Below are 26,915 nucleotides of genomic sequence, written 5' to 3' on the forward strand. Positions count from 1 at the left end.
TGCCAGTTCGTCCTGTATGTTTCCAAGTCAACCAGCGGTTTTCCCGTTCTCCTGCTTTTTGCATTCTCCTTCTTTCTAGTCTCCTGGTTTTGACCCATGCCTGTTTCTGGACTTTGTACCCGCCTGCCTGACCATTCTGCCTGCCTTGACCACGAGCCTGTCTGCCACTCTGTACCTCCTGGACTCTGATCTGGTTTTGACCTTTTTGCCTGTCCACGACCATTCTCTTGCCTTTTGGATTTTATTTTAAATTTTTAATTTTACCGTTATTTTACCAGGTAAGTTGACTGAGAACACGTTCTCATTTGCAGCAACGACCTGGGGAATAGTTACAGGGGAGAGGAGGGGGATGAATGAGCCAATTGTAAACTTAATTAATTAATAAACATTGTACGATTCCAACCATCTGCCTCCTGTGTCTGCATTTGGGTCTCGCCTTGTGCGTTGATAATATGGTTCCAATCGTTTTTCCACCATTCATTTTTCCCATAGGGGATTTTAGAAACACTTAAAATAAGATCTGTGTTTCATGTAGGCTTTCCTTGGAGTGACATTTTGATAATCATGTAAATCTCAAATTTCTCACAGATTTCGAATGAGGTTTTTTTGTGCAACACAGCTTTGAGCCGAAAGGTCGTTTTTTCCCCCTCCCAGGTCTCCATTAGCTCAGGAAGCGCAACGCAAAACACCTCCGTTGGAATCTGTGTTAAAACGGTGCACAGGAAGTGCATTTTTTTGTATTTGTAAAATCATTTTGGGTTGATGAATGTCCAAAACCGTATTGCACACGCAGTGATTATTAACGGTTAGACAAAGTGTGTCAGGACAGTTGTGCATGTTGGCCCCGCTGTGGTCAAATGTTGAAATGAGAACACATGGTTTTATGTCTTTGGGCTCCCGAGATATATGGTTATGTTTAAATTATAGTCCATTTCAATGTGACTTGGTTTTAAAATGAATATAACCGAGACTGGTGCAAAAAATAAGGTGTAAGGACACTCCAATCTAATTATTTTTACCTTTAGTATTACATTTAGGAAGAATCAAGTTAGCTACCTAGCCATTTTTCCCCCTGTGAGCTAGGGATAGCTAGTGATAATGATGCACAAACTAGGACTTTTTAAACATTCATCTCCTGGCTGCATTTACCCACCAGATTCAGTAGCTTGAAATCCCCCCAAATGCTTGAAAACCCCATTAATTTAGAAAATTACTAAAACGGAACATAGTTCATGTCACGTTCTGACCTAAGTTCCTTTTTTATCTTTATTTTAGTTTGGTCAAGGCGTGAGTTCGGGTTGGCATTCTATGTTGTTTTTCTATGTTTTGTTCTATGCGTTATATTTCTATGTGTTTGGCCTAGTATGGTTCTCAGAGGCAGGTGTCGATTGTTGTCTCTGATTGAGAATCATACTTAGGTAGCCTGTTTTCCCACTATGGGTTGTGGGTAGTTGTTTTCACCATTCGGGACTGTTTCGGTTTTCATTTTGATTCTCTTGTTCTTTTTGTATTTTGTATTCATTCTCATTAAAAGTTATTATGGATACGTACCACGCTGCATTTTGGTCCCCCTCTCCTCCCACCCACGAAAGCCGTTACAATTCATGCTGGTTTTTATTTCAGTTCGCTTTGCAGTCAAAAAAGAATAGTTTCAGTATAGTTTTAGTTTTTCAAACGGGTTTGTTAAATTATTTTAAGTTTACGAAAAGTGTTTTCATGATTTGTTTTTTATTTCGTTTTAGTTTACTATAATAACCTTGGTAAATACCACAGTACACTACATTAATTACAATAGTATATACTCTACTACTATTTTCTTTTACTACAGTATTTATACTGTAGGTAACTGTAAATACTAGAGTATACTACAGTAAACGCTACAGTGAATACTACAGTATGGTCCGCAAAAACACTACAGTGAATGCTATAGTATTTATGCCATAGTATTTTTTTTTTCATGTGGGGTGCTACAATGGCATCGATTTTCACAATTTCGGGAACTTGTCCCACTAATAGACAATCTGGATCGCCATTGGGGAAGCAGAGTTCACTCTCGTGACCTCCAGTGTTTCCTACACTGGACCAAACAACAAAATGCTCATGTGAACAGAGTCCATGGACAAAATATTAAACTGAATAGGCCCAGTGCAGTCAAAAATGAGATTTTCCTGTGTTTGATATACTGTATATATTCAAACTGAGGTTGGAGCAATACTGTGAAATTGTGAACATGATGATAATGCCCTTTTAGAGTAAGAGCCGTTTGAAAAGACTGCCTGTGTAAAGGCAGTCATTGTTGTTCTCCTCCTCAAACGAGGAGGAGCATGGATAGGACCAAGATGCGGATTGAGGGAAATAAGCCATGTTTTAATAAACACAGCAAACAAGACACTACAAAACTACAAAACAACAAAATGAGACTAACCTTCAACTGTCCTGTGAGGACACAGGAACAAACACCCACAAAAGCCTACTGCCTATGGCTACCTTAAATCTGGCTCCCAATCAGAGACAAATGAATGACAGCTGTCTCTGATTGAGACCCAATCTAGGCAGCCATAGACATAACTAGACAACCTAACAAACACTATCCCATACACATACAACACCCATGGACTAACCAAACACACACAACATACAATGCCCACCCCAACTCACGCCCTGACCAACTAAACATAATCAAAATAACATAAAAATAGGTCAGGAACGTGACAGCCTGAATTGTTTTATTTTTTATTTGATTTAACCTTTATTTAACTAGGCAAGTCAGTTAAGAACACATTCTTATTTACAATGATGGCTTACCGTGGCCAAACCCTCCCCTAACCCGGACGACGCTGGGCCAATTGTGCGCCGCCCTATGAGACTCCTGATCACGGCCAGTTGTGATACAGCCCGGGATCAAACCAGGGTCTGTAGTGATGCCGCTAGCCCTGCGATGCAGTGCCTTAGACCGCAGCGCCACTCTGGAGAATTTTCTGCCTATTTTGGTGGGGTTGAGTTTTGGCCAGCCTGACCACATCACCAGGCGGTAAATTAGATAATAGTCCTATAAGAAAGAGTTCCAAACCGCTCTGCCGATAACAGCTAGTTTTCAGTTTCCCCCTCCCAGTCAGACCATTTCCAGACTTTTAGCTAATTTCTTGCTTGAGAAATTGCTCTTTGCTAAGAAGCTATTTTGTTAATTTTTTACCATTTTAATTGAAAACAATCACAATAAGATAGTTAATTGTTAGCCAGAAATGGTTTGATATTGAAAATGGCTGTATTGGACCTTTAATATCCACAGTTCTCACTCAAAGTGCAATGGACATTCCTTTTGTGTGGATTTGTAGATAAGGGATAAGTTTAATCCCAACTAAGGAATGTGATTTTGTTTAAATAATTGAATGATGTGCCAAATTAATGAAAACATATTTAGTGATCGAGATAAAGACCAAGAATAACAGCATGGACATTGTGTATGGTCGAAGACAGTTTAATGTATTTGTGTTATAGCGGAGGTAACATTAAATCAAAGAGTAATGGCTGATTATTTATTCTTCTCTATCCTTATGAATAATTCTCCTTTAGACATCAGACAGGGTACATCCCAAATATCACACTTTTCTTTATACAGTGTACTACTTTTGACCAGGCTCACTTTTGAACACAGCCTGGTCAAAAGCAGTGCACTATATAGGGAATACTGTGCCATTTGGGAGAGGCCCACAGTATCCAGCAGACCTTTTACAGTACCATGCCAGTAATATAGACATATATACGTTTTCTTGACTGATGCCAACGCAAGCATATCTTCATAACAACATGATAACATCCATCAATTCCATGTATTATGGATATAGTGTGTACAGTATATGATGCTGCAGGGAAATCAGACTCAATAGAGATCTCTTCTTCTTCACAGCACACACATGAATGAAGATGAGAGAGGCTAGCAGCGAAATGAGCTAGCAAACTGTATTAAACATCCCTGTGTTTGCTAATTTAACCCATTTGGGACTGGGAGATATTGAAGCTCAGCATATGATGATTGAGAGTCACTTTGTCAGTCTCTCTATTTCCCACAGGCAAGCAATATGAAGTCTTACCGTAGACTCTGACCCCAGCGTTTATCCGTGACGTTTTTTCACTCCTGTCTCGCGATGCACAGTGAAAGACTTCTGAATGAATTTACATTACAGCATTACATCCTCAGTATGTTAAAGAATACTAGAACCTCAAGGGGGAAAGGGTTGTAAATGCTGTGTGTATTGTATAGTCCGCTTGTTTTCAAATTCAATCTCTCCATATCTCCCGGCAAAGAATATGACATTGTTATTCAATGTCTAACTCTCTGTGATTTGGAAGTTTAAGGCAGTAAATGACAAACAAATATTCCAAAGAATGAAATGTTGGTTGTGTGACAAGGAGATAATATTCATGGCGTATATGGACTGTGATAAATTTTGACGATTAGAAATGTGAACTGACAACTTGCATAAGGCACTGTGAAATCTAGCTGCCCTTAGAGACTGACATAGTGGAGCACATGACACAATTTATAGATATTATCCCCATAAAATAAAACAAAACATTGCAACTATTCCAACCAGAGTCCTATTGTCATACCACATTACAAAGTCGCTAGTTCTAGCCAAGAGATCTGATTGGTGAATTTGGGTAAAGTGATTTTGTCTTCTAGCTTGAAATAAACGTATTCATGTTACCATACTAGAGCTTATTGATTACTTTACATGTATAATGAATATACAGTACCAGTCAAAAGTTTGGACACACCTACTCATTCAAGGGTTTTTCTTTATTTTTACTATTTTCTACATTGCAGAATAATAGTGAAGACAACAAAACTATGAAATAACACATATGGAATCATGTAGTAAACTAAAAAGTGTTCAAAAAAATCGAAATATATTTTATATTTGAGATTCTTCAATGTAGCCACCCATTGCCTTGATGACAGCAATGCACACTTGGCATTCTCTCAACCAGCTTCATGAGGTAGGCACATGGAATGTATTTCAATTCACAGGTGTGCCATGTTAAATGTTAATTTGTGGAATTTCTTTCCTTCTTAATGTGTTTAAGCCAATCAGTTGTGTTGTGACAAGGTAGGGTTGGTATACAGAAGATAGCCCTATTTGGTAAAAGACCAAGTCCATATTATGGCAAGAACAACTCAAATAAGCACAGAGAAACAACAGTCCATCATTACTTTAAGACATGAAGGTCAGTCAATCTGGAACATTTCAAGAACTTTGAAAGTTTCTTCAACTGCAGTCGCAAAAACCATCAAGCGCTATGATGAAACTGGCTCTCATGAGGACCGCCACAGGAAAGGAAGACCCAGAGTTACCTCTGCTGCAGAGGATAAGTTCATTAGAGTTAACCGCACCTCAGAAATTGCAGCCCAAATAAATGCTTCACAGAGTTCAAGTAACAGACACATCTCAACATCAACTGTTCAGAGGAGAATGTGTGAATCAGGCCTTCATGGTCGAATTGCTGGAAAGAAACCATTACTAAAGGACAACAATAATAAGAAGAGACTTGTTTGGGCCAAGAAAGAATAGCAATTGACATTAGACCAGTGGAAATATGTCCTTTGGACTGATGAGTCCAAATTTGCGATTTTTGGTTTCAACCGCCGTGTCTTTGTGAGATGCAGAGTAGGTGAACGGATGATCTCTGCATGTGTGATTCCCACCGTGAAGCATGGAGGAGGAGGTGTGCTGGTGTGGGGGTGCTTTGCTGGTGACACTTTCTGTGATTTATTTAGAATTCAAGGCACACTTAACCAGCATGGCAACACAGCATTCTGCAGCGATATGCCATCCCATCTGGTTTGTGCTCAGTGCGACTCGTTTGTTTCTCAACAAGACAATAACCCAACACACCTCCAGGCTGTGTAAGGGCTATTTGACCAAGAAGGAGAGTGATGGAGTGCATCAGATGACATAACCTCCACAATCACCCACCTCAACCCAATTGAGATGGTTTGGGTTGAGTTGGACCGCAGTCTGAAGGAAAAGCAGCCAACAAGTGCTCAGCATATGTCGGAACTCCTTCAAGACTGTTGGAAAAGCATTCCAGGTGAAGCTGACTGAGAGAATGCCAAGAGTGTGCAAAGCTGTCATCAAGGCAAAGCTTGGCTATTTTGAATAATCTAAAATCTAAAATTAATTTGGATTTGTTTAACACTTTTGATTCCATATGTGTTATTTCATAGTTTTGATGTCTTCACTAGATTCTACAATGTAGAATACAGTATAAATAAAGAAAAATCTTTGAATGAGTAGGTGTATCCAAACTTTTTACTGGTACTATATACAATATGTTGGGGTCAATGGTGGGTGGATATGAACTAGGAGTATGGAAAGTTACTGAGTGAGACAATGAGGGGGGGCAGGAAGTTTAAATTCGATCAAACATGTAATTGTTAAATCTCATGGATCCTATGGACAGAGGCAAAGGGCAACACTCTGGTTTCAGTCACTGATAGGGTAGGACAGCCATGGATTAAGGAGGAGTGAGGAATTCGGCCCGAGGTCAGGTCAGATGAAGTGAGAAGGAACACTCCTATGACACACACACACATATACTTACATGCCCACAAAAGTTCTAACAGGAGGTGGGGCCATGTCTACACCCGTGAGAGGAACTAATTAAGTTCCTGACTAGCTACAGAGATGTGTTGGCTGTCTAGATGTGCAAGAAGGTGACTCCTAGTCGGAGGGTATACATATATGTGCTTGTGTAAACATGTCTTTGTCTTTGCAGCTGTTTGACTCAGTTGGTGAATAAACTTGGTTTGAGCTTTTACTAGTTGTCCGTGAGTTTAGTCTGTTAGTCAGAACCTACCAGTGATAACACAAATTGTCTTGTGTGTGAATACTTTAACGTTACAGACCAAACATAAAGCTTTGATCTGTGTAACTATCAAATGCTCCTTAAACTTTCATTAGATATAGTATACTTAAGATGTCCTTGGCTGATGTTCTCTTTCTAGCAATATCAACACTTTCAACTGGCAGCTGGCAAACAAACTGGAATTTACCATCCCTGTCTGAGCTGCAACTTTCTTTCTCTCTGTTTCACCGTTTAAAGTCAGTGACTGAATCCTTCGATGAGTTACGATTTTTTTCTAGAGTAATCTTTTGATATTCCCTGTTCTGCTTCCCTGCTCCGAGCCATGCCCCAATGTCAATGTCAGCCTAAAATATTGATATGGCAATGATCCCCAGCGTTGGCAAGCAGAGGAAGAGGACGTGTCGGAGGAGGAGTAGGAGGGGGAGAAGGGGAGAAAGCTAATGTAATTATTTTCTGTCCTCCCTCCTCCTCTGCCTTGAACCAACTGCAGGAAGGAACACACCCAGACACCCACGCACCCCCCCCACCCCCACCAAATACACACACTGCTGGAGGTCAAAACAAAATGGCGGAGCCAAAAAGCGAGATTACAGTGACGGAAAAGAATGGCACTGAGTTGAAAGAGCTATTGGGAGGAGAGAAGGAGAAGATGGATATGGTAAGTGACAGCCCGTCTCATGGGTAAAAGATAGCCACTGCCAAAGGAGAGAAGAAAGTAGCAGAGGTAGCCATAAACAAAAAGGTAGAAGAGGAAGGGGATAAGGAAAGTGGAATATTGGAGACGAGGCAGGGAAGAAACATTTTCAAATGCCAGCATGTTAATTAGGAAAATCATCACTTACTCATCATTACTTTAAGGGTTCTAGTTTATACACCTGTAGTTGATTAAACTGCCAAATCACAACATTAGTTTTGCCTTGGGCACAATTCTGTCTAGGAAAGCTGAACAGAGTACATATTCTATTTGAGGCTGGTACATTCTGTTCACATAGCATATTATACACAGACAGATACTATGGAAAATACTGCAATGATAAAATAATAGAATCCATTGAATTCTTGGTGGAAAACGCCTGAGAGTTTTTATAACAACCATAGCCTGCATACTTTTTAGAAAATGCTCAAAGTAAACTCAAGTGGTTATATTGGAGCCCCCTACATTCAATGAACATCCATTCTCATTGTAGAGTACAGGTTAAGAGAAGGTCAGGCCATCACTTATTGCTTGTCCTACGTGAGTAATATGGTTATTAATCCCACTTACATGACCCAGCAGTAATAGGAGCATTCAAATAGTACATTCTCCAAACAAATTAACCATACAGAAAGAGAGGGTTGGTAATGTATGGTGTGGGAGTCTCTCAGTCCCTGTGTCTGTCCCAAATGGCATGCTATTCCATTTACAGTGCACAACTTGGGAGCAGGGCCCATAGGAATTTGAACAGAAGCACCAAATAGGAAATAGAGTGGCATTTGGGATTGCGAATGATCTTAAAACAGCCCAGCCTTAATTAATCACCAAGCTTTTTCTCCATATCTCCATTTTAATATAACAGATACCGCTCTTTAAGTGTTAACTGCTTTTGGTTGCTGCTATAAGCAGATAAGTATCTGCTGCCTGCCTACTGTGTGTTGTGTTCTCCCAAAGCAGACCTGACACAGCCTTCAATGCCATTATGCCATGTTAAACGAATGACCTAACACACAACCCCATGTAACCACCTGCATTAGTAGCCCAGTGCAGAGCCAGACCAGACCTCTTACATCAGAAGCAGCAGCATGTGGCTGGCTATCATACTGTAGTCTAGAACTGTGTCCCAAATGGCACGCTTTGCCCTATATAGTGCATTACTTTTGACCAGGGCCCAGTAGTGCACTAAATAGAGAATATGGTGCCATTTGGGACACACTCTAGATTATGGACCCATGTGCCCCTAGGGGACATGGAGACACTGATCATAACAGAGCAATAGAACATTAATTAATAGCATTGTAATAAAGTGTCATACCGATGCCATTATGCACGCACAGCAGGGACCCATTTCTTATTGCCCTATCTTGGCTAACCAGCAGCAAGTCAGTTCAGTGCTACAGTACAGTGGCGGGGCAGAGTGGGCAAGACAACTCATGAAACACACACATGCGCACACACACACAGACATACACATATCGACGGAGCTGTAGTGGAGCGTGTCGAGAGCTTTAAGTTCCTCAGTGTCCAAATCACTAAGGACTTAAAATGGTCAACACAGCTCCTCTTCCTGCTCAGGAGGTTGAAAAGATTTGGTATGGGCCCTCAGATCCTAGAAAAGATCTACAGCTGCATCATTGAGAGCATATTGACTGGCAGCATCACTGCTTGCTATGGCAAGTGCACCGCCCTCTATCACATGGTGCTACAGAGGGATATGTGGACAGCCCAGCCGCGCTCGCCGCCATCCAGAACAGGTGTGAAAGGAAGGTCTGGAAAATTGTTAAAGACCTCAGCCACCCAAGCCATAGACCTTTCTCTCTGTTTCTGCATGTCAAGCCGTACCGGAGCAACACGTCTTACACAAACAGGCTCCGGAACAGCTTCTATTCCCAAGTCACAAGACTGCTAAATAGCTAACAAAATGGCTGCACAGACTATCTGCATTGACCCTTTTATTGTATTTGTGTGCACTTTATGCACACTCACACTGACACTCCAACAAACAAACACACGCACAGACACACATTCATACTGACTCTACACACAAGCACACACACTCACATACAATCATCATATATGCTGCTGCTACTCTGTTTATCATATCCTGATGCCTAGTAACCTTACCCCTATACACACTGTATCTACCCTACTACTCCAGTATCCCTGCACATTGTAAATATGGTATCGGCACTGACCCTGTATATAGCTTACTTACTTTCTCGTGTTCCTTTTTATTTCTATATCTCATGGGTTTTTTCTTCTACTTTATATGATAGATCCAATATGGAATACTGGATTGTTGGGAAAGAGCCTGCAAGAAAGGCATTTCACTGTACTTGTGCACGTGACAATAAAACTTGACACACACACACACGCGGCTCGCAGGCACACTGTCTGTCAGGATCAACAACAAGGTTAACAGCCTTTTAGCGAGCGGCAGAGCCAGCAACGTTCTGACTCCGGGCCCTTTAAAACAGATCCCTCTTCCCCGGCTCGTGACCTTATCTTGTTTAATGAAATTGAGTAGTGAGCAAGTTTAACTTCTCCCCGCTGCTTAACAGAGTGTGTCTTCCGTCACACGCAGGATAATGCAAAATGTGACAATCAGATCTCTGTCTACTCTTCCATAGTGTTCAATGATATGTCATGCCTGGACTCATGAACATGTACCCATAACACAATCCAAGAACATATTGTATAAGAGAAGAACAATACTGAGATCATAGCACCTATTGAATCAGAACTGCATTTTGGGCCCTGGTTAATTCATTAAATATGGTGCCTTTTGGGATGCACGGTGTGTGATGCAGGTACAGTGTCTTGCCACTGCAAGAGTCTCTTGGCACTGACAGTTTCCTCATCTCACTGGTGTGCAGCATTAGCCTTGAAAAGCAGCAAAAACATTTTGTATGTAATGTTGTTAAGACCCGAACGTCAGTCTGCCTGACAGCTGCATCCATCATTGTCAATGCAGACCTCAAGGTTCTGCCACATGATACACGAGGAATTTGAATGTCTCACTCAGGTGTCTCAAAACATTGTGGAGGGAGAGAGGAGGCAAAGCTAAGTGAAAGTGACAAGGCACACTACACCCTCCTCTTCTCCGTACTCCTCAGATATCTTTCTAACTGGCTGCGGATAGAGTCGGCCCTAACCGAATATTGTAGATATGCCACAACACTGTTTCAAATGCTTCATTGTTGATATCCAGAGTAAGAATTAAATAGTTGTTTTTACATTTCGTATCGACTTCAAATAAAACCAACATGGTACTTTTTGTGTCTTCTGCCACTTGTACAGACCATAACAAGCTCTGATATCTGAAAATATATGATTTTGTTTAGTTTCACATACACTGTGTGCTAATACTGTATATTTTGTGGCTTACGAGTCAAATGCCTGGATGAAGCCATAAGGAAGGTGTTTTCTGACTGAGTGATGTTGTCACGCCCTGATCTGTTTCACCTTTCTTTGCGATTGTCTCCACCCACCTCCAGGTGTCACCCGTTTTCCTCATTAGTCCCTGGGTACTTAGTCCTGTGTTCCCTGTTTGTCTGTTGCCAGTTTGTCAAGTCAACCAGTGTGGTTTTCCTCCCTGGTCTCCTGCTTCCCCACCTTCTCTCGGTTTTGTTAGTCCTCCTGGTTTTGACCCTTGCCTGTCTGAACTTGCCTACCTGACCTCGAGCCTGCCTGCCACTCTGTACCTCCTGGACTTTGACCTGGTGTTGATCTTTTGCCTGTCCATGACCATTCTCTTGCCTACCCCTTGGATTCTAATAAATATCAGAGACTTAAACAATCTGCCTTCCGTGGCTGAATCTGGGTCTCGCCTTGTGCCCTTATAGATGTCTGTGACTTCTCTCTCTGCCTAACTAGATCATCAGTTCATGAAAGAAACATGAAAGGGACTCACCTGCCTTTCATCATCTGGAGCCTGATTATTACACAAACCAGTCAATTAAAGGGAATTAGAGACTCGTTAAAAGGTTAGAAACACCGATTGCTGTTTGTGAAGTAATTTATAGTGTCATTAATGGACTTACTTATTTAATGTTTTGTTCATTTTAAATCACAGCCTTTTTAGACCAGGGATTGACCAGTTTTGGTCAGTCTGTTGTATAGTTGTGTTACTATTCAACCTATTCCTCCCTCCATAACTTCTCCTTACATGTACTGTGAGTGTTCTTATACAACTGTGAGGTATGTTGTTGCATTTTTTCAACTTTTAATCCACCCCTTTTCTTTACCCTCTCCTCCCTAAGCTTATTTTGTCCCTTCTCAATCTCTCTGCTTTGACTTTTGTCTTGTTTTTCTTCCACCTTGAACTTGTTCTTTGAACCAAAAAGAGACAGGAGACAGATTAATGCCACTCCTTTGAAATCATAGTCACATAGCTTCCAGACGGCCACCACCACCACTCGTACTCCACCTCCTCAACCATGAAAATAAATCTCCAGTTTCCCATCTGTTACTTCTGTATAATATCCACTGCCAAATATTCATCTTGATTTTTACCCAAATTGAAAACACAGAAGAGAGGGACTTTTATATGGGCGTTCACCGGCCAATGAAGTGACTGCCAGTGGGGGGAAGGGTAGAGGACACAGTTGATCTACAAAGCGAAGAGTTTTTAATTAAACACATTTATGTAGTATGTTAAAAGTAACTCATAAGGGTATTTGTATGCAAGTGTGTGTTTAAAGGCACGGAGCAGTAAACAAATGATTTTCCTGTGTTCTATATATATATATCAACACTACGAAGTTGGAATAATACTGTGAAATTGTGAAAATTACGATATGCTTTTTAGGGTAAGAGCTGTTTAAAAATACCGCCTTCAATATCAGGTTGTTTTGGTTACGTGGAGTTTTGCCCTGCCTGGTTTAAATGAGTAAATAGACCAAAAAGAAAGAGTTCCAAACCTCTATGTCAATAACAGCTAGTTTTGTTTTTCCAGTAGAATAGTTGCTTGAGAAATTACTCTTTGCTTTAAGACCGCTTTCATTCAAAACAATCACGGTATATTGAGATATTGAGATATAAATGGTTGCATTGGACCTTTAAGTCTTTGGCTGCATGATTCATGCATGAACAGTAAAAGGATTGTACATTTTACATGGGATAATGTACAGTAAAGTGTTGTACATATTACATGGAAATTCACAAAATCAATGAATTTACTGCAAGGTTGCTTTTACCAGGATATGACCTGAGCAATATAGGTATTTTTAGATTTCCTATTCCTAGGAATATATATTTAACCCTACATATACTGTACAGTAGAATAATGCAGTCCAATAAAGTAGTGATAATTTACACTGTGTCACGCCCGGATCTGAGATATCTCTGTTTTCTTTATATTTTGGTTAGGTCAGGGTGTGACTAGGGTGGGTACGTTAGTTTTTGTATTGTCTAGTTTTTTTTTGTATGTCTAGGGTTTTTGTAGGTCTAGGTGATTTGTATGTGTATGGTGGCCTGATATGGTTCCCAATCAGGGACAGCTGTTTATCGTTGTCTCTGATTGGGGATCATATTTAGGTAGCCATTTTCCCTTTGGTGTTTGTGGGTTCTTGTTCTATGTTTAGTTGCCTGTACTGCACTACTCATATTAGCGTCACGGTTTGTTAGTTTTGTTCAGTGTTCATTCTTAAATAAAGAAGAACGTACGCATACCACACTGCACCTTGGTCTCCTCCTTACAACGGCCGTGACACACTGTTTGAGCTGTAGAAGATGGAATTGGCTTCCTTGTACAGTATCCATTAGGGGTATGTTTGATTAGTTTTAATTTAATCAGGTTACTTTAGAGTAGAGTATTTGTGAAAAAGTTATTTAACCAGAGCGATGTAAATATGTGTGGGCTGAGAAACGGAAAGTTTGAATGACTTCTAATTCTGCCAGATGTCTGTTTCATAAATATAATGAGATGCAAATTGATGTTGTCACAAATAATCAACTGTGGCAGTGTACTGCTTTTACCTCCATATGTTTTGAGAACGGAAGACTTGTGCTGAGTTCTGAGAAACCTTGAGGTAGCTTCTAGCTTCTATTATTGTAATTGCTGACAACTTGTCAAAACAAGTTTTTATTATTTTGTTTTATTAAACATTCCACCATAATAAAGCATTTTAAAAACAATATGAAGAGTGCATTGATCCTCCTTGTGTTTTAAGCTTGTATCTTGTTGTTGTTGTTGTTGTGGAATGGGTTGTGTTGTGGCAATGTGTCTCACGATGGTACTCTACTGCATTATAGATGGTTTCAAATGTCAAAACCAAACCAAATGCTATTCTCTGTTCTTTTCCCTTCCAGAGCATAGGAGATGGAAGAGGACTGACCGTGGGAGACCAAGGGCAGACGCCTCCATTGATCTATGTGAGGAGGGTCTACGGTGCCAAACAACAAGGTGAGCTGTCTAATAAATGACAAGCACACAGATGGGGACTGTTTGCACGCCACAAGTGTAGCCTACAGTGCACAAAGCTGATTTATTGTGTCTGGTCTCTGCTCTGTTCACATAGTTTGGATAAAAGGGATGGTGTGTGTGAGTGCGTGCATGTCTGTCTGTCTGTCTGTGTCTGTGTGTGGTTAAGTTGGAGGGGTCATGTCTCACAGTGTGAGTGACATGGTCTGACAACCAAAACTGAGCACCTTCTTTCCATGCAAACAAATCCACCCTGTATACTGTAGGTGCGTGTGGCTGAAGACTGAATTATTGACGCGTGAGCATTGATTTCATGAATTAGCAAACAATGGCAAGACCTTGGAGGTGAAAGCAGTGTAGGGTGTGATAAAGTGTGTGATGTAGTTTGTTTGGTGTAGATAACTGTTCCATTGTGTGTGGAAGAACCCGAATTCCATTGAGTTCTCAGGGAAGCAGAAAATGACTAAATGTGTAACCAATTTTCTTCCTGCTTGTACAGGAATTGCAAGGCCAACAAAACACAAAGACAGTTGATGATCCTTAACCGTGTGATACTGACTCTGTGTCTCATGAATAGATCAAAGGGGAAATTGGTGTGCTACAATGTATTTCTGTGTTGTGGAAAAGTTAGGCTCAAATGGCACCCTTTTCCTATGTAGTGCACTATAAAGGGAATAGGGTGTCATTTGGGGTGCTACGTTTTGTTCCTCTAGTCTAGATGCTAGGGACATACCCTAAGCAAAAATGCTGAGCCAATAGCTGTCTTGGAGTAGGAATGAGTGATCAAGCATAGTTTTGCAAACTAATCGAAATTGCACACAATAAAGCTAATTTTAGAAGCCCTATTTAGAAGTAATGCCTGGCAAATACAAACAGGCCAGGGGCACCTGTGGTTTTAAGTGGCCAAATGTGCAGTCTCGGTTTATTCAATTTTGCAAGTCACTTAATTTAATGTAGCTCTCATTTGATAGGGTTGTATGGGGATAGAGGAGTGTTCTGTAACATTTGCATAGCAAACTTTACATAGCAGGTTGTCATCGCAATTATAAAACCACATAAATGCAAAAGAACAGTCTGTTCACGTTTAGTTTTGTTGTTGCAGACAACACAGTAGTTATTTATTCAACGCAGGGTTTGTAAATGGCTCTCCTCTTTGGATGAATGTGGCATTTTGCCGCCATGTGATTGTGTCAAACATCAAAGGGCTGAGTGATTGGGGATAGGCTATAGAACGTTGTAAAACAGACAAAGATATATCAAAGCCTTAAATTATCGTAATGATTCAGAATCAGTGCTTTACAGCGTACATGCGATTGAGATCAGTCAACCGGTGAAAATGCATAATTAGAATCGGAATCAGAGTCACCTTTATTTGCTAAATACATTTACATGTACAGGAATTTGTGAAACGGTGCTGCCACAATAAACAGAACATACAGGCATTAAACAGGTTATACAGACCACATATGTAGAAGCAGAGTTTACACCAATGTGGTATGCACATTATGGTCACTAAGCTAAGAACTACAGGCTACACTACATGATACATTCTGTATGTAGAGATGTATAAATAAAAACAATCGGTGATGTAGTGGTAGAAAATAAGGTGGGTAAAAGCTGATAGGTTATGGCAAATTAAGTAACACTTCCTTTATGGTCAATACATTTTACGTGTTCAAGGCGTTTAAGTGTGTGTACCCTCCACTACTCCACTGATTGACATGTGTGATCATACCCAGTTAGGGTGCGAATAAAAAAAAAGATATTATCATCTAGAAGTTTATTTATGTTTACAAGAGGAGAAAGTGAGATGACTAAGGACATAGTCACAATCAATGCTAAAAAACGCAAGAAACCGATAACTCGAATATGCATTACCTTAGACCACTGTGCTACTCACACCTACTCATTCCAGGATTTTTCTTTATGTGTACTCCAATATACAGCTACTACGTTGAACTGAGAAATCAACTTTATGGCTGTTAAGTTTGACTACAACAGATGGTAGCATTGTTCATTCATCCTCATGTAGTTATTTATTTATTGGCAAAGACGAAAGAAAGTCAGGCTGCGACTCACGACTTCCTTTGATTCATAAAGGATGAATGTGTATAGTACACCATACATTTGAAGGGAATTGTGTTGCGTCCATGCCAAACAGGGCTGAACTGCACCACTCCTCGAATAAGACAACGTGGCTAAATCAATCATCTCTTTGGAAACACTGTATGGTTGTATTTTTTTGTTACTTTTTTCAGGATACTATGATGATTTTCTGTCATAGCCCTATTTTTTCCCCCCTTTTTCTACCCAATTTCATCATATACAATTGGTAGTTACAATCTTGTCCCATCGCTGCAACTCCCGCACGGACTCGGGAGAGGCGAAGGTCATGAGCCGTGCGTCCTCCGAAACACAACCCAGGCAAGCCGCACTGCTTCTTGACACAACGCCAGCTTAACCCAGAAGCCAGCCACACCAATATGTCGGAGGAAAAACTGTACACCTGGCAACCATGTCAGCATGCATTACGCCCAGCCAACCACAAGAGTCGCTAGTGCACAATGGAACAGGAATATCCCTGCCAGCCAACCCTCCCCTAAACCGGACGACGCTGGGCCGATTGTTCGCCTTAGACCACTGCGCTACTCGGGAGGCCGTCATAGCCTTTTCTATCAAGACCATTCATCTTCAAAGGGTGTGAAGCAGAGGAGGCTGGTAGAAGGAGCTATAGGAGAACAGGCTCATTATAATGGCTGGAATGGAATAAATGACACGATATCAAACACATCAAACATATGATATGTTTGGACACACCTACTCATTCCACGATTTTTCTTTATTTTTACTATTTTCTACATTGTAGAATAATAGTGAAGATTTCAAAACTATGAAATAACACATATGGAATCATCTAGTAACCAAAAAAGTGTTAAACAAATTAAAATATAGTTTAGATTCTTCAAAGTAGCCACTCTTTGCCTTGATGACAGCTTTGCACACGCTTGGCATTCTCTCAACCAGCTTCACCTGGAATGCTTTTCCAACAGTCTTAAAGGAGTTCCCACATATGCTGAGCACTTGTTGGCTGCTTTTCCTTCACTCTGCGGTCCAACTCATCCCAACCTATCTCAATTGGGTGGAGGTCGTGTCACGTTCCTGACCTATTTATGTTAGTTTGTTATGTGTGTTAGTTGGTCAGGACGTGAGGTTGGGTGGGCATTCTATGTTTTCTGTTTCTGTGTTGGTTTTGGGTTGCCTGGTATGGCTCTTAATTAGAGGCAGGTGTTTGGCGTTCCTCTAATTAAGAGTCATATTTAGGTAGGCGTTGTCACAGTGTTCGTTGTGGGTGATTGTCTTCCGTGTCTGTGTCTGTACACCACGCGGGACTGTTTACGGTTTGTTCGTTTTGTGTAGCCTATGTTCCTATTCGTGCGTTTTCTTGTTTTATGTAAGTACGTCGTCTAGGTCTGTCTTCACCGTTTGTTGTTTTTGTTAGTTTAGTCACTTTCGTGTTTTGTTAAATAAATTATGTCTTTAAACTCCACTGCGCCTTGGTTCGATCACTACTCCTCCTTTTCGGTAGAAGAGGAGGAGGACCGCCGTTACAGAATCACCCACCAAATCTCCAGAACCAAGCAGCGGAGTAAACGGAGTAAGGGACAGGAAAAGAAGGAGGAATGGACTTGGGACGATATATTGGACGGGAAAGGTTGCTACACATGGGAAAGATCCTGGCTGGTAGGGATCGCCTACCATGGGAACAGCTGGAGGCACTGAGGAGAGCAGAGGCTACCGGAGAGAGGAACCGGAGTTATGAGGGAACGCGTCTTGCACGGAAGCCCAAAAAGCCCGTGAGTAACACCCAAAAATTTCTTGGGGGGGGGCTAAGAGGTGGTGGGCCAAGGGCAGGTGGGAGACCTGCGCCCACTTCCCAGGCTTACCGTGGAGAGCGGGAGTACGGGCAGGGGCCGTGTTACGCAGTAGAGCACACGGTGTCTCCTGTACGAGTGCATAGCCCAGTGCGGGTTATTCCACCTCCCCGCACTGGTAGGGCTTGATTGGGTATTGAGCCAGGTGTCATGAGGCCGGCTCAACGCGTCTGGTCTCCAGTGCGTCTTCTCGGGCCGGCATACATGGCACCTGCCTTACGCATGGTTTCCCCGGTTCGCCTACATAGCCCGGTGCCGGTTATTCCACCTCCCCGCACTGGTCGGGCAACCGGGAGCATTCAACCAGGTAAGGTTGGGCAGGCTCAATGCTCAAGAGAGCCAGTTCGCCTGCACGGTCCGGTATTTCCGGCGCCACCTCCCCGCCCCAGCCTAGTACCTACAGTGCCTACACTACGCACTAGGCTACCAGTGCGTCTCCTGAGCCCTGTTCCTCCTCCACGCACTCTCCCTGTAGTGCGTGTATCCAGTTCGGTGCCTCCAGTTCCGGCACCACGCACTAAGCCTCCTGTGCGTCTCCAGAGCCCTGTACACACTGTTTCTTCTCCCCCTACTAATCCTGATGTGCTTGTCCTCAGCCCGGTGCCACCAGTGCCGGTACCACGCACCAGGTATAGAGTGTGCTTTGAGAGTCCAGTGTGCCCTGTCCCTGCTCCCGCACTAGTATGAAGGTGCGTGTCCTTAGCCCGGTGCCTCCAGTTCCGGCACCACGCACCAGGTCTACAGTGTGCCTTATCCGGCCAGAGCCATCCGTCTCCCCAGCGCCATCTGAGCCATCCGTCTCCCCAGCGCCATCTGAGCCATCCGTCTCCCCAGCGCCATCTGAGCCATCCGTCTCCCCAGCGCCATCTGAGCCATCCGTCTCCCCAGCGCCGTCTGAGCCATCCGTCTGCAATGAGCCTGCAAAGCCGCCCGTCTGCCATGAGCCTGCAAAGCCGCCCGTCTGCCATGAGCCTACAGAGCCGTCCGCCAGACAGGAGCCGCTAGAGCCGCCCGCCAGACAGGAGCCGCTAGAGCCGCTCGCCAGACAGGAGCCGCTAGAGCCGTCCGTCAGACAGGATCTGCCAGAGCCGCCAACCAGACAGGATCTGCCAGAGCCGCCAACCAGACAGGATCTGCCAGAGCCGCCAACCAGACAGGATCTGCCAGAGCCGCCAACCAGACAGGATCTGCCAGAGCCGCCAGCGAGCCATGAGCGGCCAGAGCCGTCAGAGAGCCATGAGCGTCCAGAGCTGTCAGCCTGCCATGAGCGTCGAGAGCCGTCAGCCTGCCATGAGCGTCGAGAGCCGTCAGCCTGCCATGAGCGTCGAGAGCCGTCAGCCAGCCATGAGCGTCGAGAGCCGTCAGCCGGCCATGAGCGTCGAGAGCCGTCAGCCGGCCATGAGCGTCGAGAGCCGTCAGCCTGCCATGAGCGTCCAGATTCGTCAGTCAGCCAGGAGCTGCCCTTCAGCCAGAAATGGCTATATACCCAGTACTGCCCCTCAGTCCAGAGCTGTCTCTCTGTCCGGAGCTGCCTTTCAGTCCGGAGTTGCCCCTCTATTATGATCTCACTCTCTATCTTGATCTACCTCTTTATTCTTATCTATCCCTCTGTCTTGATTTATCCCTCTTTCCCCGGTGCTGTCCCTGTCATGGATGTTACAAAGAGGATTTTGTGGGGGTAAGATATGGGTGGACATTTTTAGGGGTAGATGGAGGTTGGGATTGACTATGGTGGTGTGGGGACCTCGCCCGGAGCCTGAGCCACCACCGTGGTCAGATGCCCACCCAGACCCTCCCCTAGACTTTGTGCTGGTGCGCCCGGAGTTCGCACCTTATGGGGGGGGTTATGTCACGTTCCTGACCTATTTATGTTAGTTGTTATGTGTGTTAGTTGGTCAGGACGTGAGGTTGGGTGGGCATTCTATGTTTTCTGTTTCTGTGTTGGTTTTGGGTTGCCTGGTATGGCTCTTAATTAGAGGCAGGTGTTTGGCGTTCCTCTAATTAAGAGTCATATTTAGGTAGGCGTTGTCACAGTGTTCGTTGTGGGTGATTGTCTTCCGTGTCTGTGTCTGTACACCACGCGGGACTGTTTACGGTTTGTTCGTTTTGTGTAGCCTATGTTCCTATTCGTGCGTTTTCTTGTTTTATGTAAGTACGTCGTCTAGGTCTGTCTTCACCGTTTGTTGTTTTTGTTAGTTTAGTCACTTTCGTGTTTTGTTAAATAAATTATGTCTTTAACCTGTTGGGGATGGGGGCGCTGTTTAGACTATTTATGCTAATTTGGCTAATTTTTGAAACGGCTTCCCACAAAATCCTTGATCGTACAATATGCATATTATTATTATTATTGGATAGAAAACAGTCTATAGTTTCTATAGGAGTTGAAATTTTGTCTCTAAGTGGAACAGAGCCCATTCTACAGCAATTTCCCTGACATGGAGTCAGATTTGAGAAATGTTGGCCACTCTTCTGAAGTCAGTTAAAAGGGCACTGTCATTGCTATGACTATACGGACACTTCTTACGTCTTCCCCTGGATGCCTTTACGTGATGACGATTCCAATGGGGTCGATTGCGCGTTCACAGGCCCTATAAATGAAAAAACCCTGTAGCTAGCAAGTCTTTCCTTGGTGCGTAACGCGCGTGCTGGACACCGACCCGCTCCTGTTCCAAGCTTAGTTTAGCCTGTTATATTTCTCCGGTCATCTTTTCACTCGTTATAGGAGTTAAAAACATCATAAGGTAGTTAATTTAAAGCGTTTTATAGCAATTTATATCCGTTTAGTGCGATTTTGGGACATTTATTTCTTTAACGCTGTGAATAGGTGGGCACGCTTTCAGTTCATCCCGAACGCAGTTGGCATTTTCACATGGCAAGAGGACAGCTTTCCACCAAAAGACGATTCCTCCCAAGAAAGGATCCTTTGCCCAAGATACTGATGGAAGAACAGCTCAAGGTAGGACATTTTTATTATGATAAATCGTGTTTCTGTCGAAACATTTTAGTGGCTTAGGACGCCATGTTTTTTGACGTAGCTTCGCTTGGCGCAAACTGTATTGAAAAGTAAGGATAAATTAAAAAATGTAATAACGCAATTGTATTAAGAATTAAATTGTCTATCAATCCCTGTCCACCCTATATTTTTTAGTCACGTTTATGAGTATTTATGTATAAGAGTAGATCACTGTCTAAGTGGCGCAAGGACTTTTTCTTTACCAGCTTGTCTACATTTCACATTGTCTAACCATGATTTTGGTGGCTAAATATAAACATTTTCGATCAAACTGTATATGCATGTTGTAATGTGATGTTACAGGAGTGTCATCGGAAGAATTCTGAGAAGGTTAGTGAAAAAATTAATATCTTTTGGCGATGTTGACTTTTATCGCTCACTTTGGCTAGAATCAATGCTGGGCTGCTAATTGCTATGTGCTAAGCTAATATAACGATTTATTGTGTTTTCGCTGTAAGACACTTAGAAAATCTGAAATATTGTCTGTATTCACAGGATCTGTGTCTTTCGATTCGTGTATGCTGTGTATTTTTACGAAATGTTTGATGATTAGTAAGTAGGTAAACACGTTGCTCTAAGTAGTTTTTCTATTCCATTTGTGACGGTGGGTGCAATTGTAACCTATGCCATCTACCTGAAATATGCACTTTTTTCTAACAAAACCTTTCCCATACCATAAATATGTTATCAGACTGTCATCTAATGAGTTTTTTTGTTGGTTAGGGGCTATAAATATCTTAGTTTAGCCGAATTGGTGATGGCTACTGGTGTTGGTGGACAAATAAAAGATGGTGGATTATGCTAATGTGTTTTTAGGTAATAGATGTACATCTTTACATATTGTGTCTTCCCTGTAAAACATTTTAAAAATCGGAAATGTTGACTGGATTCACAAGATCTGTGTCTTTCATTAGCTGTATTGGACTTTAATGTGTGAAAGTTAAATATTTAAAAAAAATATCTTTTTTGAATTTCGCGGCACTGGTTTTTCAGTGGGGGGGGGGGGGGGGGTGCCGCTAGCGCCACGCTGATCCTAGACAGGTTAAACTCCACTGCGCCTTGGTTCGATCACTACTCCTCCTTTTCGGTAGAAGAGGAGGAGGACCGCCGTTACAGGTCGGGTGATTGTGGAGGCCAGGTCATCTGATGCAGCACTCCATCACTCTCCTTCTTGGTCAAATAGCCCTTACACAGCCTGGAGGTGTGTTGGGTCATTGTTCTGTTGAAAAACAAATGATAGTCCCACTGAGCACAAACCAGATAGGATGGCGTATTGCTGCAGAATGATGTGCAAATTTGGACTCATCAGACCAAAGGACAGATTTCCACCGGTCTAATGTCCATTGCTCGTGTTTCTTGGGCCAAGCAAGTCTCTTCTTATTATTGGTGTCCTTTAGTAGTGGTTTCTTTGCAGCAATTTGACCATGAAGGCCTGATTCCCGCAGTCTCCTCTGAACAGTTGATGTTGAGATGTGTCTGTTACCTAAACTGAAGCATTTATTTGAGCTGCAATTTCTGAGGCTGGTAACTCTAATGAACGTATCCTCTGCAGCAGAGGTAACTCTGGGTCTTCCTTTCCTGTGGTGGTCCTCATGAGAGCCAGTTTCATCATAGCGCTTGATGGTTTTTGCAACTGCACTTGAAGAAACTTTGAAAGTTCTTGAACTGTTCCGGGATTGACTGACCTTGATGTCTTAAAATAATGAAAGACTGTCTTTTCTCTTTCCTTATTTGATTTTTTCTTGCCATAATATGGACTTAGTCTTTTACTAAATCGGGCTATCTTCTGTATACCACCATACCATACATCACAACACAACTGATTGGCTCAAACACATTAAGAAGGAAAGACATTCCACAAATACATTTTTAACAAGGCACACCTGTGAATTGAAATGCATTAAAGGTGACTACCTCATGAAGCTGGTTGAGAGAATGCCAAGAGTGTGCATAGCTGTCATCAAGGCAAAGGGTAGATACATTGAAGAATCTCAAATATGAAATATATTTGGATTTGTTTAATACTTTTTTGTTGATTACACGATTCCATAAGTGTTATTTCATAATTTTGGTGTCTTCACTATTATTCTGCAATGTAGAAAATAGTAAAAATAAAGAAAAACCCTTGAATGAGTAGGTGTGTCCAAACGTTTGACTGGGAAGAGGTAGAATTATCACTTTTGCAACAAACTGTCAAAATTAAGACCAGAATTGACGTGTTTCACTCTAACTAAGCCTAAAACATTATTTTTTGATGAAAAAATAATTGTTTAATGAAATGTGCTCTTTAATTTCCTAAATTAAGTTCGCACTGCATTTATGTGCTTGTATGCATGCCTGTTCTTCTTCAGGCAGAATTCTGTAAGTGTTTTGTTTGTTCTTCTGAGAACTGTGTGTGTGTGCATGCGAGCATGCATTAGTGTGTGCAGCTGTATTTTCTATGGATCCATTTCTGTGATTGTGTAGAGAGCGTAAAGACAAGATCTGCGTCCCCCTGCATCCCTGGCACCCTATTTATTTCCTATATAGTGGACTACTTTTGACAACCAGAAACCTTGTCAAAAGTAGTAAACTATATAGGAAAAGTGCCATTTGTGTTGCAAACCCACACTTCATCCGACAGCTTTCTCCTCAAGGACCTAGTGTTCTTCCCTGAGGTCAGATTCATATTGAATTAAATCAAGTGGAATAGAGAACTGGGAAACCTAATGGGAAATATAGTCACTGACAGGCAGAAATGCACGGTCATCATATCAGTCAAAACACATTACAGACTCGCTGGGAGCCTAAATCTCTCTCAATGAACTCAAAAGGGCATGGGATAGCATGAATAAAGGCAAATCACCTAGATTGGATGATATTCCCCCTGAAATCTTTTGAATTTGGAATAAATTAGATCCACTATTGCTTGAAATTATTAACACAACCATTCACAAAGGTTAATTTATATGAATACAGCACTAATTTTGCTTTTATTAAAAAAAAGATAAGGATGCCACCCAGAGTTCTCACTATTTCCCCCTATCTTTGATAAACACAGATATTAAACAATTTTTCAAAATGTTGTAATCCCATTTCGACACTTACTTAACAAATTGGTCCACATGGACCAAAGCAGGTTTGTTAATAACCTCTAAAGAGTCACAAACACGGATCCGGGATCCCCCCCATCAAAAAAGCTGACTAGCATAGCCTAGCCTAAAGCCACAGGGATATCTTATAATAAAATGTTCATGAAATCACAAGTCCTAGACACCAAATGAAAGATACACATCTTGTGAATCCAGCCATCATTTCTGATTTTTAAAATGTTTTACAGGGAAGACACAATATGTATTTCTATTAGCTAACCACCATAGCAAAAGACACAACTTTTTTTTCCCACCATTTTTTTCCTGCATAGGTAGCTATCACAAATTCGACCAAATAAAGATATAAACAGTCACTAACCAAGAAACAACTTCATCAGATGACAGTCTGATAACATATTTATTGTATAGCATATGTTTTGTTTGAAAAATGTGCATATTTCAGGTATAAATCATAGTTTTACATTGCAGCCACCATCACAACTCTCACCAAAGCAACTAGAATAACTACAGAGAGCAATGTGAATTACCTAAATACTCATCATTAAACATTTATGAAAAATACACAGCGTACAGCAAATGAAAGACAAAGATCTTGTGAATCCAGCCAATATTTCAGATTCTTTAAATGTTTTACAGCGAAAACACAATTTAGCATTATATTAGCTTACTACAATAGCCAACCACACAGCAGCTTTGATTCATGCACGTTAGCGATAGCGAATAAACCAGCAAAAGATATTACATTTTTCACTAACCTTCTCAAAACTTCATCAGATGACAGTCCTATAACATCATATTACACAATACATATATTGTTTGTTCGAAAATGTGCATATTTAGCGGCACAAATCATGGTTATACAATGAGAATAGTAGCCAAGCTGCAAAGAAAATGTCGGGAGAAATCTTGGGAGAGGCACCTAATCTAATCAATAACTAATCATAAACTTGACTAAAAAATACAGGTTGGACAGCAAATGAAAGATACATTAGTTCTTAATGCAACCGCTGTGTTAGATTTTTAAAATTAACGTTACTACGACATACAGCGTGCGTTAAAGCGAGACCGCACCGAAATTAATGCGGAATAGTAGTTTTACATTTTTCAACAGAACAACGAATTAACATCATAAATAGTTCTTACTTTTTGATGAGCTTCCATCAGAATCTTGGGCAAGTTGTCCTTTGTCCAGAATAATCGTTGCTCCGGCTGTAGAATGTAGTCTTCAGCTTAGGAATTAGAAGCAAACATTAGCTATGTGGCCCAGACGTGTCCAACTCTTCATTACGCAGCACAAAGAAAATTCCGAAAATCGCAATATACTGATATAAAATGATATAACTCGGTTTAAAATAACTACATTATGACGTTTTTAACCTGTCCAGGATGAGCGTGCCGCTAGCGGCACACCCCCCCCCCCCCCCCCCCACTGAAAAACCAGTGCCGCGAAATTCAAAAAAAATTTTTTTTTTAAATATTTAACTTTCACACATTAAAGTCCAATACAGCTAATGAAAGACACAGATCTTGTGAATCCAGTCAACATGTCCGATTTTTAAAATGTTTTACAGGGAAGACACAATATGTAAAGATGTACATCTATTACCTAAAAACACATTAGCATAATCCACCATCTTTTATTTGTCCACCAACACCAGTAGCTATCACCAATTCGGCTAAACTAAGATATTTATAGCCCCTAACTAACAAAAAAACTCATCATATGACAGTCTGATAACATATTTATGGTATGGGATAGGTTTTGTTAGAAAAAAGTGCATATTTCAGGTAGATGGCATAGGTTACAATTGCACCCACCGTCACAAATGGACTAGAATAATTACAATGAGCAACGTGTTTACCTAACTACTAATCATCAAACATTTCGTAAAAATACACAGCATACACTAATCGAAAGACACAGATCCTGTGAATACAGACAATATTTCAGATTTTCTAAGTGTCTTACAGCGAAAACACAATAAATCGTTATATTAGCATAGCACATAGCACATAGCAGCCCAGCATTGATTCTAGCCAAAGTGGGCGATAACGTCAACATCGCCAAAAATATATTAATTTTTTCACTAACCTTCTCAGAATTCTTCAGATGACACTCCTGTAACATCATATTACACAATCCATATAGAGTTTGATCGAAAATGTTTATATTTAGCCACCAAAATCATGGTTAGACAATGTGAAATGTAGCTCAGCTGGTCAGAAAATGTCCTTGCGCCACTTAGACAGTGATCTACTCTTATACATAAATACTCATAAACGTGACTAAAAAATATAGGGTGGACAGGGATTGATAGACAATTTAATTCTTAATACAATTGCGGAATTACATTTTTTAAATTATCCTTACTTTTCAATACAGTTTGCGCCAAGCGAAGCTACGTCAAAAAACATGGCGTCCTAAGCCACTAACATTTTTCGACAGAAACACGATTTATCATAAGAAAAATGTCCTACTTTGATCTGTTCTTCCATCAGTATCTTGGGCAAAGGATCCTTTCTTGGGAGTAATCGTCTTTTGGTGGAAAGCTGTCCTCTTGCCATGTGGAAATTCCAACTGCGTTCGGGATGAACTGAAAAGCGTGCCCAGCTATTCACAGCGTTTCAAAAATAAATGTCCCAAAATCGCACTAAACGGATATAAATTGCTATAAAACGCTTTAAATTAACTACCTTATGATGTTTTTAACTCCTATAACGAGTAAAAAGATGACCGGAGAAATATAACAGGCTAAACTAAGGCTTGGAACAGGAGCGGGTCGGTGTCCTCCACGCGCGTTACGCACCAAGAAAAGACTTGCTAGCTACAGGGTTTTTCAATTTATAGTGCCTGTGAACGCGCAATCGACCCCATTGAAATCGTCATCAC

At 41.5% G+C, this 26,915-nt stretch overlaps 1 protein-coding gene across 1 annotated transcript in view; it reads left to right on the forward strand.

Annotated features, from left to right (window-relative positions):
* LOC129822824 (cadherin-18-like) overlaps positions 1–26,915 on the forward strand; it is a 388,426-nt gene that overhangs the window by 45,763 nt on the left and 315,748 nt on the right. The window contains exon 2 of the mRNA XM_055881258.1: positions 13,877–13,970. The gene's annotated coding sequence lies outside the window, so the exon portion shown is untranslated. The remainder of the gene's footprint in view (positions 1–13,876; positions 13,971–26,915) is intronic.

This window comes from Salvelinus fontinalis, chromosome 25 (genome assembly GCF_029448725.1).
Source record: "Salvelinus fontinalis isolate EN_2023a chromosome 25, ASM2944872v1, whole genome shotgun sequence".
In the NCBI taxonomy this organism is placed as follows: domain Eukaryota; kingdom Metazoa; phylum Chordata; class Actinopteri; order Salmoniformes; family Salmonidae; genus Salvelinus; species Salvelinus fontinalis.